Genomic DNA, 17,281 nt, shown 5'->3' with positions numbered 1-17,281 from the left:
GTAACTTGCTTAAGGTGGCAGGAAGTGTGAGTGGTGGACCTAAGACTTAGTTCAATCTTTGGACTTTATCGTCCATGCTCTGGCACCACACCTCTTTGTTACAGGCTTCCTATTGCCACTTCAGCCTCCGCGGGTACAAATAAAAGCAAGGAAGGTTGACCCGCTCAGAGTCGTTTACACGGAGATCTGTTTCTGAACAAGGGTTAATTGCAGCATCAGTGTGGGTATGACAGTCATGGTGACGGGCCCCGGAACAGGCCCTTGGAGTGACAGCCTTGCTACCTCTGTCCACCCACCTTGTCTCTCTTGTCTCCCATTCCTCATACCAAAGCCCAAGCCTCCTGATTCCCAAACCAGAGGTTTTTTTTTTTCTGTTTTATAAAATATGAAACATAATTCACACACGTAAAAGAGGATGACAAGTTCTAATAAACAAGTTCTGTAATAAACACTCATTGTGGTAAACTTTCTTGCTGTCAGCCAAATATTTCCAGTTCTTTCCCACTGGGCATATGGTGGGATTACACTTCCTGGCCCCCTTGGGCAAGGTAGGACCATATAACTAGTTCTAGCCAATTCCTTGTGAGAGGAGGCTACCCATGTCGCTTCTAGGAGGGAGCATGTAATTGCTCTTTCGTTCCCTCTGCATGGCCACCGGCAAGGAGGTGTTGACCACTCTGTCAGCCTTTGTCCCAATGTGACAACAATAAGCAGAGCTCCTCTGCCAGTCCAACATGTATCAGCACAAAACAAACCTTCGTTGTCAGAAGCCACTGAGATTCAGGGTTTTTTTACTGCAGCAAAACCTAACCTATCCCAACCTCTACATTCATGGTCCCACCACCCTGACTTTCAGGAATGTTAACACTTCCTTACAGCTCCTTCAGCCTTTTAAAGAAACAAACATCACCAAAAATAACTGAGTTCCTTTGCAGCTGACCTCTTCCCAACCCTTCTCCTTTTCCCCCAGAACAACTACCAACCCAAAGATGGTAAGCTTCTGTCCTGTCCATGTTTGGTACGTTTACTCCATAAGTGTGTGTCCAGGACAATACATAGTGTTGGTTCACTTCTAAAATTTGCGTAAATGATATAATATTGATGTATTCTCCAAATTGCTTTTTTCATTCATTGTTATTGTTTTACCTGCATTGATATGAGTACATCAGTTTTACCTTATTCACTTTAACTTCTATATCATATTCATTTTTTAGGAATGTGTTACAATTTATTAAGCATTTCCCTAATAATGGGCTTTTAAGTTTCTTTTCCCTCTTATCAACAATGATGCAGTGAACATCTTTCTATAAAGTTCTTTGTGTATATATGCAAGAATTTCTCTCAGTTGTATACTTGAGAGTGGAATTGCTGGGCTATAAGGTATATGCCACCTCAAATTTAGTATCACCAAATTTCTCTCTAAAGTGGTTGTACCCATCTGCAGTTCTACCATCAGTGTGTTTGGGCTTTGTTGTTGCTTTGTATCTTCATAGAAACACTTTATATTGCCAGACTTAAAAAATTTTGGCCAATCTGATGGATGTGAAATGACATCTCTTAAGTTTTAAATTTGCAGGTCTTTGATTATTAGTGAAGTTGAGCATCTTTCCATATGCTAAGGATCATTTCCTTTTCTGTGATCTGCATGTTCTCACAGTCTGCCAATTTATTTCTGTTGTTTTTTCCTTCTTCTTGCGGATGTGTAAGATTTCTCTCCCTGTATTCTGGGTATTAATCCTTTGTCAGTTACATAAGTTGTAAATGCATCTGTGACTTGCTTTTAATTTTGTTCATTGTTCAGTTCTCATTCTCTTGCGAGCCAGCCTGCTTCTGCACACACTTGATTTTTCAGATCACAGCCTCTGCATGGCAAAAATGGCTTGGAGGTGTATTTTGAAAAGCCTGTGTGAATGAATGTTCTCTGACTCTAAATATCTGTAGTAGGCTAAGGAATGTGTTCTTAAAAGAGAATTTGTGAAGGATCTATTTTGTTTACTCAAGGATCTCATTTGCTGGGACAATTGTGTAGTGAAAGCAAAAGAACCAGGTGTAAGTGGAAAAACCCTTAGTCACTAAGGGTTGTTTGGGCTTCTCAGTGCTGAAATTCAGGGGTGGCTGGTTTCCTCTGCCACGACGGATCCTGGCCTGATTTGCCTGGCTGTTTTGACATTTTGTAGACCCAACATATAGAAGGACACCCGAGGGGAGTTTCGTACTCAAGTGGTCACTCTTCTCCCCACACGTACCTTGGAGAGTCTTCGCAAGGTGTGAGGTTGGGAAGGCTGGGACACATTCATGGGGATGTAGGAAAAAGCAGTGTGTCAGGAGTGCTTTTAGCTTTCCAATAGGGAGAGTCACTTTAAAGCTTTATTTGTCTCTCATGCCTCAGCTAACCCCAAGAGAAAAGCTTAGCTCAGGACAGGAAGCTCAGAGCACCCAAAAGGATGACAACACAACTCAGGGCTATTTATGTCTGCCTCTTACATGTCCCTCTGTGCCATTACCCCAAGGCTGAGGTGTGCTGGCGCTGTAGGGATCCTGACTATACCATCATTCCCTCGGAAACCAACAGGTATGGAGGAAACTGAGCTCTGGGATCAATTATGCTGGTAAAACTCGAAGGCAAGGGGTGAGCCAGAAGTGTTGTGGCTTAGGAACGACTTGTGGAAAAAAGTCTCAGTGTTTCCAAGTGGAACCCAGTGGCCCAGGGGAAGTGACCCCAGCTGTCTGGTCAACCAGCCAGAGTACTGGGCCTGAGAAGCCAGGACACACCTTCTGTTCCAGTTGACTCACTTGAGTGGCAAATTTTTTTCTCCTGCTCAATCTTTTATCTTCAAAGGGAATTCATTAAGCTCCACAATGCCATCGGCACTTGGCCAGGTGTTGTGCTGGTCCATTAGGTGGATGCAAGCTACGGCCCTAGGGAACATGCCAAATCAGGTGGAGGATGGCAGCTGAGACCTGTTGACATCCCCTGAGATTGTTCTGAAGCACTTTCTATAAACCCTCCAGCCGTTTCAAACTATTTGTGTGTGGCTCTCAGCGCAAGCTGTGTTCTTTCTTTCTCTATCCCTTGCTTTAGCTCACTCTGTTCCCTTTACCTAGAATACTCTTCCACTCTATCTGCTGTAGCCTTCTCTGAGAACCCTAGGCAGAATCAGCCACTCTGCATTCTGTGTGTCCCCATAAAGTTTTCTATCATTGTTAATGTTGCACATACCACTTTATGCCAGAATCATCTGCTTATATGTTTATCTCCCCTAATGGACTCTGAGTTTCTTGAAGATGGATTCTCTGGCTTGTTAAGCTTTGTTTCCACTGCGAGAATTTAGTCGGTTCTCAGTAAATCTGTGTGGGATTCGATGCAGCAGTTACAACTCATGCTTTCATCTGCTTCTGCCTTGTGGTATGACTGTACGCAGGTCACATCTCTCTGAGTCTGAGTTTCCTCTTCTGTTCAATGGGTAGGGGGAGGATAAGGGAGAAAAACGGCCTCTACGAGGTTTTCTGGCTCTCTTGCCTATGATTTTAAAATTCTAGTCTCCTGATAGAACATTAAGAGTTCCTCAGAACTCTTTAAAGACCAGGGAGATGGTTTCATTTGCATGTACTAACAAGCCCTCTGTTTCCTTCCCACTTCTTGTCTGTCACCTTTAAAAAAATGTTTATGATTTAGCATTTTGCAAATTCTCTGACTAAAGTTTCAAGAAATTTGTGGGATAGATTGATTACAAGAAGTATATACATTTTGTCTTCCCCAGGGGATAAAATGATTGAATTAATTGATTCTTTGAAAGGAATTTCTGACTGTATTTCTGATAACATTTGTCAGCCTGGATGTATGTGGATGGGGGGGCGTTGTGTAGCTGTGACATCACCCCATGTTTCTCTTCCCACCGATACAGGCCGTCATGCTGCACAGGCCAGGCCCACTGCAACCCGACCCATGAGACCCATGCTTTTCCCAGGCTACCTCCCTGCCCCTGGAGTTACAGGTTTGGAATATTCTGCATGGACAGGGTTAAGTATCCCTCATATTCCGAGAATACATTTATAAGGTGCTAATAATACACAACTGTGATCTTCATAACCAGCCTATGAAGTGAGGCAGGACAGAGGTTATTATTGACCCATTTTGCAGATGGTACCAAGACGCAGAGAGGTGAAGTGACTTGCAAAAGGCCACATGGCTAAGAAGATCTTCTGTGGGGCCTATTTATTCTCCACTATTCTAAATTTCATTGATTCCTTTGAAAATTCATTAAATGGCTGCTTTATTGACTGGCTACTGCTTAGGCCCATTATCTGGTGAAACCGGAGGGAGGTGAATTCTCTCAGAAGGAAAGACGGGGTCCTAACCCTCTCCTGAATTTGTGGGACAAAGTGACTGCATTCATTAGTGAAGAAGGAAGTCAGATGAGTTAGAACTGCTCATTTGGTGGTTTCTATCATTAGCATCTCACTATGCCAGTAAGTGGGCTGTTGGAGCCTGAAGTGGGGCCTCCCTCTGAAGGTGAGAGCGAACTCCAAGCTTTAGGCACAGCGAGGGCACATCTCGGAGCACAGCGTTTTAGGATTCTCCCTTTAATTCTGCAAACCCAGCTCAGAGGGGGCACAACAAATTTGTGCACCTCTCAGAGACTCAGTTTCTGTGTCCATGAAACGGAGGTGATAAATCCTTCCCAGCTTACCTCAAGGGGTGGTTGTGAGGGTCACATATTATGATGGAAGTGACACTGCTCTGGAAACTGAAAGTGCTAGCTGAAAATCAGGGGGCATCATTTTTACTCTTGTTATTACACTTCCTTAACCATGAACGGTCTTAGAGGAGGGAAGGAAGCCCAGCCCAGCATTCTTTTCCTAAAAGTGCCTCCAAGAACGTTATGCAAGAGGACACATAGCCACAAAGTGTGCATAATCACAGTTCCCACCCTACCTACCTGTCGGAACACTGAAGAGGATTAAGTGAGATGATGACGCGAGGGCATTTTAAAAGTATAACAATCGCTATTATTCTGGCATCTTCTTTTTCCTCAAAGGTTAAAAGCAGCCCTTAATAACCTGAAAGGAATTTACTCAAACCATCTATGATGCTATTTATGTTGTGGCCCTGCCTCAACCTGGGAGGAAAGAGTGCCACTTGGCTGAGAAGGAGGAAAGGGGCTGGGCTGGCCTCGTCTGCTCAGATACTGTTCCTCATTCCTTCTGGATGCTCTCTTTGAATCAGTGGATCTAGCTTTTTATAATGATCTGTAAGTTTCTGGCCCCCTTGGCTCTAACTGGTCCCCACGGACCTTTTCAAAGAGGGCTTTTTTGTTTCCTCTCTTGTACCTGGGGAAAAAAATAGTTACTCTCACAGATTGTAAAGAGAAACTCTTTCTCAGGAGCCTAAAAAATGTTTAAAGTGGATAGGGTCCAGCCTTAACTTAATAATACCGGATAAAAACATACATACTTTTTATTTCCAAAGAGAAGGGGAGGCAACTTATAATATGGGACAAACACTGAGGATATTAAATTGTAAATCAAAAATTAAAGCGATAAAAATGGCAAGAAAGCAACTATGTTAGTTATGAGGCTTATATAAATATTGCAACTGAGTATTAAATATAACTCTGAGCTTCCTGGGAGGCAGGGCAAAAAAAAAAACCCATGATGACTTACGTAATTTTTAATTTTCGTTTTCTGATTGAAGGGAGTGTCCTGATTGTTTAAATTTTTTTTTCTGGTACTAGTCTTGAAAATGAATTTAATACTGAGTAATTCTCAAGGGTAATGAATATGCCTAGAAGAGTTTTACATCTAATGCAGGAAATTTCTTCTTACATTTCCATCTCATTCCCCCTTTTGAACTCCAGACCCATATTAACTACTGACTAAATTTCTTCACCTAGATATTCTAGAGTCCCCTCAAACTGAACACATTCCAAACTGAACTTGTTAACTTCTTTCTGAAATTAGCTCATCCTCCTGTGTTCATTATCTTGGTTAAAACATCATACACACAAGCTGTTCTTGTTAGAAAAATCTCAGGTTGTTTAGATGACCCCTTCCCCAGCCTCCAGCCCACACCCAGTCTCTTCTGGAGACTGTCTCCTTGGTTTTGTTTAAATCCCTCCTCTCGTCTTCACCCTCATCATCACCACTTTCGGTCAAGGCCTCACCATCTGTCACCTGGGCTATTGCAATGTCCTCTTAACTTGCCTTCTTATTATTTCAACCTGTTCTCCACTCTGCCTCTCTAGAAACTGGTCTATAAAAAATGCAAATCTAATCCTTCTGGACACCTTCCAAAGGCTGCCCCTTGCCTTCAAGGGAAATCTAAACTCCTGGCTTGGCAGAGAAGTCCTTTCACCTGCTTAGTTTCCAGCCTCGGCCACTGCCACACCTCCGACAAATTTTCTAACAGAGTCTCCTTTTTCCTCAGGACACATCACTGCTCATGCCCCTGTGCTTTGCACATGCTATTCCTTCTGTCCAGAAATCCCTCTTTCTTTGCAAACCTGGTGACCTCCATTCTGGGAAGCTTTTCTGATCCCCTTTCAAAACCCACCAGCATCAGGTTCACCCCTCTGTATCCCCTGGTACCTGGGTGTCTCTTAGCATGTTTACCACATGAAGCTGTAACTGCTTAGTTTCTAAATTGTCCAAGAATATTAACTCCTTGAAGATAGAAATGGAATCCCACCCATCCTAGATTTCCAACTCTACACATGTACCTGACATACGTGGAGGCTGATAAGTATTTGTTGAAAGAATGGGTGGAAGAAAGATAGAGCACTGTTTTACATGGCTCAGTGAGGTCGAGTTTAGGATGTGTTGACTAGTGGTACAGGGATCGACAGAACTTTTTCTTTAAGATATCTAGAGGAGTGAGTGAATAGCCAGAGCTTTAGATAAACCTCTCTGAAATCATCTCTCTGTGCTGGCCTTTGGTAGGAGCTGGTGGCTGACAATGAATGGTTTTGCAGAGGTCTGCAGAGGCCTCAGTGGCTGACTTTCTGTGTGCCCGACCAGGCAAATCTGTATACCTGACCATCCTGCGTGTGTGTGGGGCGAGGGGCAGGGCCAGTAATATTATATTAAGGGAAAGAAGAAGCCCCGCCAGGAAATGAATTCTAAGGGTGTCTCTCTGCATACCCCGGGTTTCCCTCAAGAGATATCACTTTCTATCAAGTACCTAGCATAGCCTGGATGGAGAATTCTTTCCTTGCTCCACTGCATCAAGTTTCACATCATATAGAATTTTTGTCAAGTGCATCTGAATTAACTGGGGCGCTTGTTTCAAACGCAGATTCCCCATCTTCCACCCCCCCCCCCCCACACACACACCCCAGACCTCTGCCTCAAAGATGGTCTTAAAGTTGGCTGGGGAAAATTTTCAAACAGGCCCCATTGCCTACCTCCTCCGTGGTTCTGTTACAGTTCTAGATTGACTAAGCATGGACTCGATCTTGTTTTTAACCTCCACGGGCCATTTGGTGTGAAGGCGTGTAGACACAGTCAGTTTCCACTGCCCCTGAGCCCAGTGCAATAGAGCTAAGCTGCCCCACAGGCCCCGGGGGCTGTTCTCTTCGTGTCACACAGGCCCCACCTGAGCACGGCTATAGTTAGCAGAGACACCGTAGGGGCTTGCACTCTGCATAGAGGATGCTAGCTCCTGTGCAGGGCTTGACCAATGTAGCATAGAGTGATAATTATTATGAATAACAATGTCCAGTAATCAATTTTTGAAGTAAATAATCATCATGCAAAGCCAAATAGGGTTTTGCTTTCTCAAAATTCTTGCACTTGCATTATTTCCCTTGATCTCACGATAGTCCTGTGAGACAGGCAACCCAGAGCTGTTCCCATGCTATAGTTGTAGAAACTGAGACTCAGAGAAGGCAGGTGACTTGTACAAGTTCACACAGATGGGATTGCTAACACCTGATTTTCCGACTCCATTTTCTGACTCCGTTTTCATGCTGTATTCCATTCCACCTTGCTGACTGATCTCTTATGTTATCAGATTTGAAAGCTGAGGAATGTTACTAAGGATGATAGATTTATATCTGAGGCCTCAACAATGTCCATAACGGAATTTGCAATTATGATTTGCTATAAAAATTCCAAGTACAAATTTAAATAAAAATAAGAATTCCTGTTTTTGAATTATTGGAGGATCCGACATTGTAGCTGTACATTAAAATTTGTACCCCGTATATAGAGAAGGATTCCAAAGTTCATTACACCAATGTCAGCCTTCTGCAAAGTTTCTGTGGTGTGCTGGAGCTGGCTTGCACCCACTGGTGGGAGCCAGTTGTGGGCATCTTTTCCTCACTTCACGGTTTTGTGATATCACATTGGTAGCTTGAAATCAGCCATGGCGCAAGAATTTACACCATGGAAATCAGCACGTTACAATTCAGGGCTTTTTTGTCCCGTCGAGCCAGTTGTTAAACATTTACCAGCATATCACTGCTTACAGCTGACAGCGACTGACACAAACTAAGAGTTCAAAAGTTCTCCTCTGTCATCTGCATGGGATCATCTTCAGTGTCAATTTTGCCTCTAACCACAAGTCATACCCCATTCATGGGATCATGCCATTCCTTAAACTGGAGACTCTTTCTGTCTGAGCTTGCAAAATCAGACGGATGGCTTTCTACTTATAGTCCCTCATATTTGTATAGTTTGCAAAGTGTTTTCCCATCCCTCATCACTTCTGAGCTTCGTGTGGTCTGCGGGGCAGATGCTTTCTCCTCTTGGTAGAGAGGAAGGGCCTGAAGATCTGACAAATGATGTGACCACTCCCAGAGTCATAGGCCCAGCAAGTGGCAGACAGGGCCTTGAACTGCATCTTCTGCCTCCTAGTTCTGTGCTCCTTTCCCTTGTCCCAGGCCCCCTCTTTCACTCAGGACACCTGTAATACCTGCAGCTCAGGCTACTGGCTGGGGCATAGAGAATGAACACCTGGCAGCAGTCTGGGAAGAGCATTTGTATTAGCCCTTGACAGAAAGGGACAGACATGCTAGCTTGGGAGTGTCTGCAGACAACTCCTGGCCCCACGTTATTGAGCCCTTGCAAGGAAAGGAGTGTACTTCCACTCCCCCTTCGTCCTTGCTCCTCTCTTTGATTCCTTGAAGAACTTTTATGGGGACCTTGTATCTTTGGGTCCTGCTGTAGGTCTTGCCCTCAGTAGAAGTTTGGAAGCTTCTGAGTGACCCGGCATTAGTGCCCTGCTTCCCCTCTTGCACAACTCACAGCTTCTCTACTGCCCGCGGATGGAATTATTGATTGGTAAGCATTTCACAATAACATTTTCAAAACATGCCACAGGTCAAGAATTAATGACTCACAGGCCGTCACTTTTCTTCCTGCTCTGGCCCCTCTATACGATGTTGGTGGGGCTGGTTAATGGAAATCATTGAAGAGGCTGAGGTAAAAGTTAACTCTGTCCAGCCCTGGCCAGCTGGACTATTCAGTGGCTTGAAAAAAATAATTCTTGATCTTCTATTTAGTGATTGAGCTACTGGATCACTTTGCTTTTTAAGACCAAGTCTCTTGAGGAATATGAGATGGGAATTAAAGGATTTTGGTGCTGATTTTGCCACTAACTTGTCCCAGAGAACCTGAGTATCAGAGACGTACTGAGCTGACGAAAAAACCTTGGCTAATTCCAGGGGGAATCTTGCTGCTCTGATAGCCTGTGATTCCACATCAGCATTTTAGAGGAAAAAGATAGAACCCCTGATCCAGGCTTGTAAATAATTATTTACCTCTCTGCTCAAGGCCAAGAAGAGCTGTTTATGGGACAGTGTGGAAGAACGCCTTAGAGCACAGTAGCAGGGAGAGTTCTGGACCAGGAGGCAAGGAATCTGGGTTAACTCTCACCTTTGCCATTTAAATACACTAATGAGCCTCAGTTTCCTCACCTGTAAAATAGAGACATTGACAACTGCTTTCTTTCCGAAGGCTGTTCCAAAGATCAAGGTGATATTTTTTTCTTCTTGATAGGAAATATTTTTCTCACATTTTCTTTTTCAAAAAATAATCTAATTTGTGGAATTAGAGTTTCTAAATGCCTTATCAGGAACAGTCATGGGACTGGAAGTTTCTTAATAGTTCTGTAGGGTTTTATAGTTTAAATACCCTGAAGGCCCTTTGATTCTAAATATAATATAATCACAGAAACAAATGTGATGAAGTTGAAGTAATTAGTGATACCTCCTTTACTCATCGGCATAGCCCACCTCCCCAGCATATGTACCTGTGTTCACTCTCTCCATGCTGGTGTGGGTAGCTTTGCTCTCCTTGCTCCTCACTAGAGAATGAGCCAGTGAAAAAGGAAGCATATTCAGTTATGTAAAGCACATTCTGGGTGAGGAAAGGCAAACATTTGTTTCGACTTGACTGAAATTGCTTTTTCCCCACCAGTTTGTCCTCTCGTCAGGACACGTCAAAACTTGCAGAGACCCTGGCAGGCACGGCTCCCAACTCTTCATTGGACAAAAGAACAACCTAAGACTCAGAGCTGAGAAGTGATTTTGCCAGGGTCACACAGCCAGCTTGGGGCAGAATCGGGATTCAGGGACCTGTCTCCTACTTCTAATGTGTCCTCTCTCCATTACACCAGACATGGCGAGAACACGGAGAACCTAAAAGAAGAAAGAAAAAAATAGCTTCTTGTTGAATATCTTGAGCTTCTGGTTTTCAAGGACAGCTTTATGATTAATAGCAATGATGCCTCAAAAGCTATGGCAGCTAGCTTGAATGAACTTATGTAATAAACATTTATCACAGAACATGTGTCATCAAACACCTGCTAGATCTGAGCGTTGGCACCAAAGCTGCTTTCATTGTCAAAGAAAAGAGGGGGAAAAGGAACTTGGCTGAACAAAGCTGGCAGACTTTTTACTAGAAAATTCAGAGGTAATTTCTGGAGGAGCAGGAACACATTTCCAAGGCTCTTAAAATGTGTTTAAATGTGATTGGGTGAATTTAGTAGTTAAAAACATGAAGGATGTTGAGGACCATTTGGTGCCTAAGCCCTCTTCCAGATAGGTCCCTTCTGTCTGCCTTGGTCACAGAGTCCTGGAAGCCTCAAGGTGGGCAGGCCCTGCTGTTGCCCAGAGCAATGTCTCAGGTTGCTGGTCTCTATCTAGGCTCCCATACAAACACATCCCAGTGCACTCATGGTTCTCTCTGGAATCTCTTCCCATTAGCAGAACATGACCAAAGTCAAAGAGACATGGACCATTTGTCTCTCAAACTGAGTCCATCCATACAAAGTGGATTCTTTGACCTATTTTGGAGGTCAACCTATATCAACAAAATGGGGCAGTTGCCAAATATGTGACCACTTCCCTTTGGCTCCTCACAAATTTTTGAACTGTAAGATCTGTTCATTTGTTTGCTCAATTAATAGTTATCATTGGGAGAGTATTGGACTCGAGAACCTGTTACATGTGTACCTATTACAAGCTCTCTGAACCTTAGTTTCCTCACCCATAAGATACTATTCATTTTCAGCCTTGCAGACCTCACCTAGTTGTCCTAGTTGTGAGTATCTGATGAATGACACATGGAAGTGCTGTTTAAACTCTAAAGCCTGCCATGACTGCGAAGGATTGTTGCTTCTACTCTGTGCCGAGCAGTGTACTAGGCACCAAGGGGCTTACAAAATAAATGTAAGGAGTGGTCCCTACCCTCCAGGAACTTACAGCTCCATGTTGGGAAACCAAGGTACATGCAAACGAAACAGATATGTAATACCTCAAGGCTGTATTTACTACTTAAATGATGTCTAAAGACTTTGAGCCCTTTAAGAGGGCACAGAAGGGGGAGATCGTTAATGGGCTGGAGAAATTGAGGATACCTCTGGAGGAAGTGTGGCTTGAAGTGGGTAATGTGGTAGACAGAGACGATAAAGAAGGTCTTTATGGGTGCAGCACAACTCAGTCAACAGTGGAGGGTTTTCTTGGTAGACTTTGTGTAGACCAAACTTCTCGGAGTTAGGACTTCCTGTCAACCTGGAGTTACAGATTTAAGAATTTGAAGAGAGTTATAGGTAAGGGAAAGTCAGAGCAGCATTTAGACCAATGATGAGTTATGCTGAAATGAGGATTTGGGAGGACTTGTATATAAACGATGGACTTGTGGTGAGATAGAGGAGGAAAGAGGCTGCTGTAGGAATCCAGACTGGGTCTGATGTGGTTCTGGACTAGACCAATGGGCACGGTAACAGAGAGAAATATGTGTGAGTGAAAGATAGTTCTGTTGTGGCAGGAGGACAAGTCATGTGATTAACCCTCTCTCCTCTCTTGATGTCTAATCTTTGGAGTTTGAGTCAAATTGGAAAAGGAGGGGCAAAAGTAAGGAGCATCTTTATATGTACATTGGAAGGTTCTTGAAAACCCAAATTGATCTCACAGTGTCTATTTGTCTATCTATCAAAAAGACTTTGAAGTTCCAAGCTGATCCATAGAATCATAGATTTTCAGAGTGGGACAGGAACATAACAGTCCCCTGGTCACACGTCTGGCCAATTTAAGGATCTCTGCTCCAATATCCTCAGCAAGTGCTCACCCATCCTCTACTTGGATCTCTCTAATGAAAGGAGTTCACTACCACTTGAGGAAGACCTTCCCATGGTTGGATGTGTCTATAGTTTCACGATGTTTTTATTTTGAGCTTTTGTGAATTTTCCTGATTGGCTCTCTTATTGGCCTTCAGGGTCATAGAGAACACTTTAAAATCCTCTTATATCTTCTTGATTAAGCCATTTAATTGAAGTTGCAGGCCCTGTCTTCCTGAGTTTTCCTCATCACCCTTATTTATAAATTACCTTTCACATTAGAAAAGCAAAGTGCCACGAAATCTCCTCACTATTTATCACTTGACCCAGAGACAAGAGAGTTGGATTCTGGACTTTACAGAATAAATAAATACGTAAAAAACAAAGAAAGACTTATGCAATCCTTATCTTTCTTCTTTATTTCAACTGGAGGATTTTTTTGCCCTTGCACAAAATTCAGGTCCCGTGAACCTGCGATATAGGTGTCTTCATCTCTTTCCTTTTTCAACTGATCAGCTGGATATCTTTCCAGGGATTTGCTGTCAGAAATCAAATTCAATGAGTGGGAAGTTTAACTAGATTCAGAACAGTCTTGCCAAATAGCCAAGCAGAGAGGGTGAAGTCAGGTCAGTTAGAGGGGGCAGCAAAACCGAAGATTATGATAGACATACTGTATATTTGGAGCAGGAAAGGGCTTCTAGCAATAGTAGTTGACGTTAATAAGGCACAAAAACAAAAGAAATAACAATAATAATAAACAACCAGGCAAACCCTGAAACTTCTGAACTGATACAGAGGGAAGGAGATCTGTATAAACACGCCATTGCCCTCCAATGGCCTTTATTGTTACATAAGCAAGTTTTATTGCCACCGTCTATTTCAGGCTGTGTTGCAAAAATCTTTAGGGCTCACTTTAAAAGTTTGGGGTAGGAAGGATAATCTTTACCAGAACATAGAAAATGCTCTATCAGATCGAAACAAATAAGCAAGCAAACAGAAGCAGGTCCGTTTTCTCTTTTTGGCACTGGGCAGGACCATATGCTTCCAGAGATGAGAATTTAAAAATAGCCTCTAACACAGCTCACACTGTAGCTCGGGGACATGGTGGGGGTGGGAAGGATTGCTCACATTCAACAATAGTGACACTTCACATTTGTACCAACCGCTTCTCAAAGTAACCAAGAGTACTTTCCAGTGACTTTTCTTTCTCTTAAAAGCATCGAATCTTCCTGTTGTCCCTTAAGTTGAGTAGGAGGTGGTACAGTTCTTCCCACTTTACAGAGAAGGTGACTGAGGTTTTGAAAGGTAAAGTCATTCACTCAGGATTGCAGAGTGACTCAGGCATTAGTTCTGTGCTGTTCAAAACACACGGGACTGCCAACTGCAGCAATATCCTGCACTGTGAGAGCCATGAGTTCAGAGGATGTTGCACAAAAAAGAGAAACTTGCTGCCCATTGCTTCTATTTTGAAATGCACTTGCCTTTCATTTTAAGCATTTCATCATTTTCAAATTTTAAGGCAAATTGCTTATAAGCCATGGTGACCCATATTTGCAGACATTTGAAATCAAAATCCCATACTGGTAATTGCCTTAGATTTGCATTTAGTGCCAGGTACAGACTCATAATACTAACGTAATTTCTCACATCTCCGTAATTTCTTGCACTTGAGATGGTTTTATGTTCACCATCTCGTCAGATCTGTGTAGCACGCTGCAATTTAGGCAGGGCCAGAGTTATGACAAGAGGGAAGAGAGGCTCAGGGTGTGAGGGAACCTTCTCACTTTGTAAGTGTGACAGACACTGACCGAAACCCAGGACTTCTTTCTGCAAATCTGGTGTTTTCCCACCAGCCACACTGTCTCCTAGGTATAAGCGATGTGGTGAGACTCAGCTGCAGAGTCTGTGTTACTAGGAAAAATGTTCCCCTCTGTGCTCAGGAGTGGCTCTTCCTCCCAGTCTGGTGCCCAACACCGAGTCTCTAATTGGACGCATAACTCTGAAGTGGGTATTTTAAATGTGGTGAGAATCAAGAGATGTCAGTAATGAGCTCCCTTTTTGGGGAAAGGAAAACTCTTGGCATTTTGGTGGTCCAGGCAGATAGTTTGGAAATATGTGGAGCCCGGTGATGCGGCATTACCGACTGGCATTAACCCCTATCCCAGCCTTAACCCTCTCTGCTATGTATCATAATCACTCTTTCCAACACCTTAAATTCCTTTGCTGCTTTTCCTTTTATTCTAACTTGGGGTAAAACCCCAGTCCTGGTGAATTGTAATCATCCTCTCCCTCCTCCTTTGCTTGCTCCTAAGCAGCAGGATGCTGTGAAGAACATTGCATGCGTTCACTTTAAATTTATGACCACAAACCTCAGATGGACCCTGCCAGACCGCCCTATAACACCTCTAGAAAATTTGATTTTTCAGTCTCTGGATCAGCTCTTTCACACCATCACTTTCGTCCTTAAATCTCCACCAAGCTTTACCCTCTCTATACCCCAGGGTGATGACCTTCCTTCCTTACTATCAGAGAAGAATTATTCCATTTTTCTACCACTAACTTCTTAACTCACCTGCATCCTACCCACATGTACTGCCTCCTCCTATTACAGTGGAGGGACTGTCAGGACTTCTAAGGTCAATCCTTCCATTTGTCTGGATCCTAACCCCTTTCATGTACTTCTCTCCTGCCACATCCTTTTCTCTTGTTCGGTTACATCCATCTTATCCAGACACAAATATGCCTTTATAAAAATCATTAAAAAACAACAGGTCTCCCTTGATCCTACATGTCCCTCCAGCTACCACCCCATTTTTCTGATGTCTTCACAAAAAACATCAAAAAGGAAGATCTATATTTCCTGTCTCCGTTTGTCGGCTCTCCCATTCTCTCCTCAACTCTTCTCCAAGTTTCTTCTGATCCTATCACTCCACTTAAATAGCCCTTATCAAGGTCACCAATGATTTACACGTTTCCAAAGGCAAAATGTACTCAACTAACTGGATTATTAGTAGAAGTCAACATGGCTGATCCTTCCTACCTCTTTGAACATTTTCTGCTCTAGACTCCTGCAATTCTATACTCACCTCATTTGCCCTCACCTTCCTGTCTCCTTGTCTGGCTCTCCCTCCTCTGGGTCAAATTTGGAGTGCTGTGTGGTTCTTGTGTCTATTCTGTCTGTATGCTTCCTAGGTGAACTCATTGAGTCCCATGGCTTTAATAGACCATCTATATGCAGATAACTCCAAATCTCTATCTCCGTCTGACTTCTCCCTTGAGCGCCAGACTTGATAACTCGAACTGCCTATTTAGTAGGCATTTCACACAAACCATGACCCGAACCAAGCAATCGATCTACCCTTCCCCCGCCCCCAAGTCTTCGCTGTCACAGTAAGTGGTACTGAACCTCCTAGCCATTTGTTCGGGGTAAATAACTGAGTTGTCCTAGTTTTCTTTATTTCCCTCAAACACCACTTTTAATCCAGCATCAAGTCTTAGTGACCTTACATCTAAAATATATGTCAACTTAAACTATTTTTCATCATCTCTCCTGCTGACCATCTTACTCCAACTATCATCATGTTTTTCCTGTCTGGACTTTTGCCCCCTCTAGTCAGCTTTTCACACAGTAGCCAGAATGATGTTTCTAAAACCATAAATTATAATGTCATCTCTCTGTTAAACCTTCTTAACTTGAGCTATAAAACTCTACAGGACATGGCCCCTGACTAGCTGTCCAGCAGCATCTCCCTCCATTCTCAACCCCGTCCACAGTGTTCACTGGGCTTTTTCTCCCTCAAACCTACCAATACTTTCCAACTTGAGGAACTCTGCACTTGCTTTTTCTTCTGTTTAGATGCTCTTCTTCCAGATCTCCAATGGCGGCTTCCCCTTCCCATTCAGGCCTCAGCACAGATGTCATTCCCCTGACCAGTGTTGCTAAGGTATTCCTCTCCAGGACCACGGAAATAAGTATCCCACTTCCACCCCACCCCCACAGGAAAAGTGCTTTCATTTAGTTGAAGGTAGGTGAATTACACCCTCAACTTTTTTTTTTTAAGGAAGATTAGCCCTGAGCTAACATCTGCTGCCAATCCTCCTCTTTCTGCTGAGGAAGACTGGCCCTGAGCTAACATCCGTGCCCATCTTCCTCGACTTTATACGTGGGATGCCTACCACAGCATGGGTGCCAAGCGGTGCCCTGTCTGCGCCTGGGATCCGAACCAGTGACCCCCAGGTCGCTAAAGCGGAACGTGCGAACTTAACAGCTGAGCCACCGGGCCGGCCCCACCCTCAACTTTTACAGTGAGTTAATATAAAACTTGACATTGAAATTTGTGCTTCCTCGTCCCTTGTGATTTCCAAGGACGTTATTTGTTGTGTCACTCGGTGACCTTCTCTGTAAAGCCCCATATGAGGAGTTCTTTTAGGTCTAAGAGCTAGAAAAGCTTTGCTTCTCTTGAGGAACTGGTTGCGGCACAACTAACTTCATGTGGTTTTTTGGCTGTGCTGACACAAAGCTCAGAGGCACAATTTTGGCTGAATTATTGTAAATGTGTGGGACTGTAGGACCTGGTTACCTGTCTAGACAGCACTATCCAGTAGAACTGTCTGCAATCATGAAAATACTCTGTATCTGCAATGTCCAATAAGTAGCCACTAGCCATATGTGGCTACTAAGCACCTGAAATGTGGCTAGTAAACCTGAGGAACTAAATTTTT

General features: G+C 43.4%; 1 long non-coding RNA gene across 3 annotated transcripts in view; it reads left to right on the top strand.

Moving 5' to 3' along the window:
• Positions 1–17,281, top strand: part of LOC103557271 (uncharacterized) — a 41,739-nt gene that overhangs the window by 12,155 nt on the left and 12,303 nt on the right. Inside the window, exons 2-3 of one of the 3 annotated variants that reach the window (XR_011529136.1) lie at positions 3,906–4,020; positions 16,621–16,864. This is a non-coding gene — a long non-coding RNA (uncharacterized lncRNA). The remainder of the gene's footprint in view (positions 1–3,905; positions 4,021–16,620; positions 16,865–17,281) is intronic. The other 2 variants (XR_546432.2, XR_011529137.1) reach the window with 2 other exon arrangements.

This window comes from Equus przewalskii, chromosome 18 (assembly GCF_037783145.1).
Source record: "Equus przewalskii isolate Varuska chromosome 18, EquPr2, whole genome shotgun sequence".
NCBI classification, from domain to species: Eukaryota; Metazoa; Chordata; class Mammalia; order Perissodactyla; family Equidae; genus Equus; species Equus przewalskii.
Note: the sequence above shows the minus strand (reverse complement) of the source record. Positions and strands in the feature narration are given on the sequence as shown.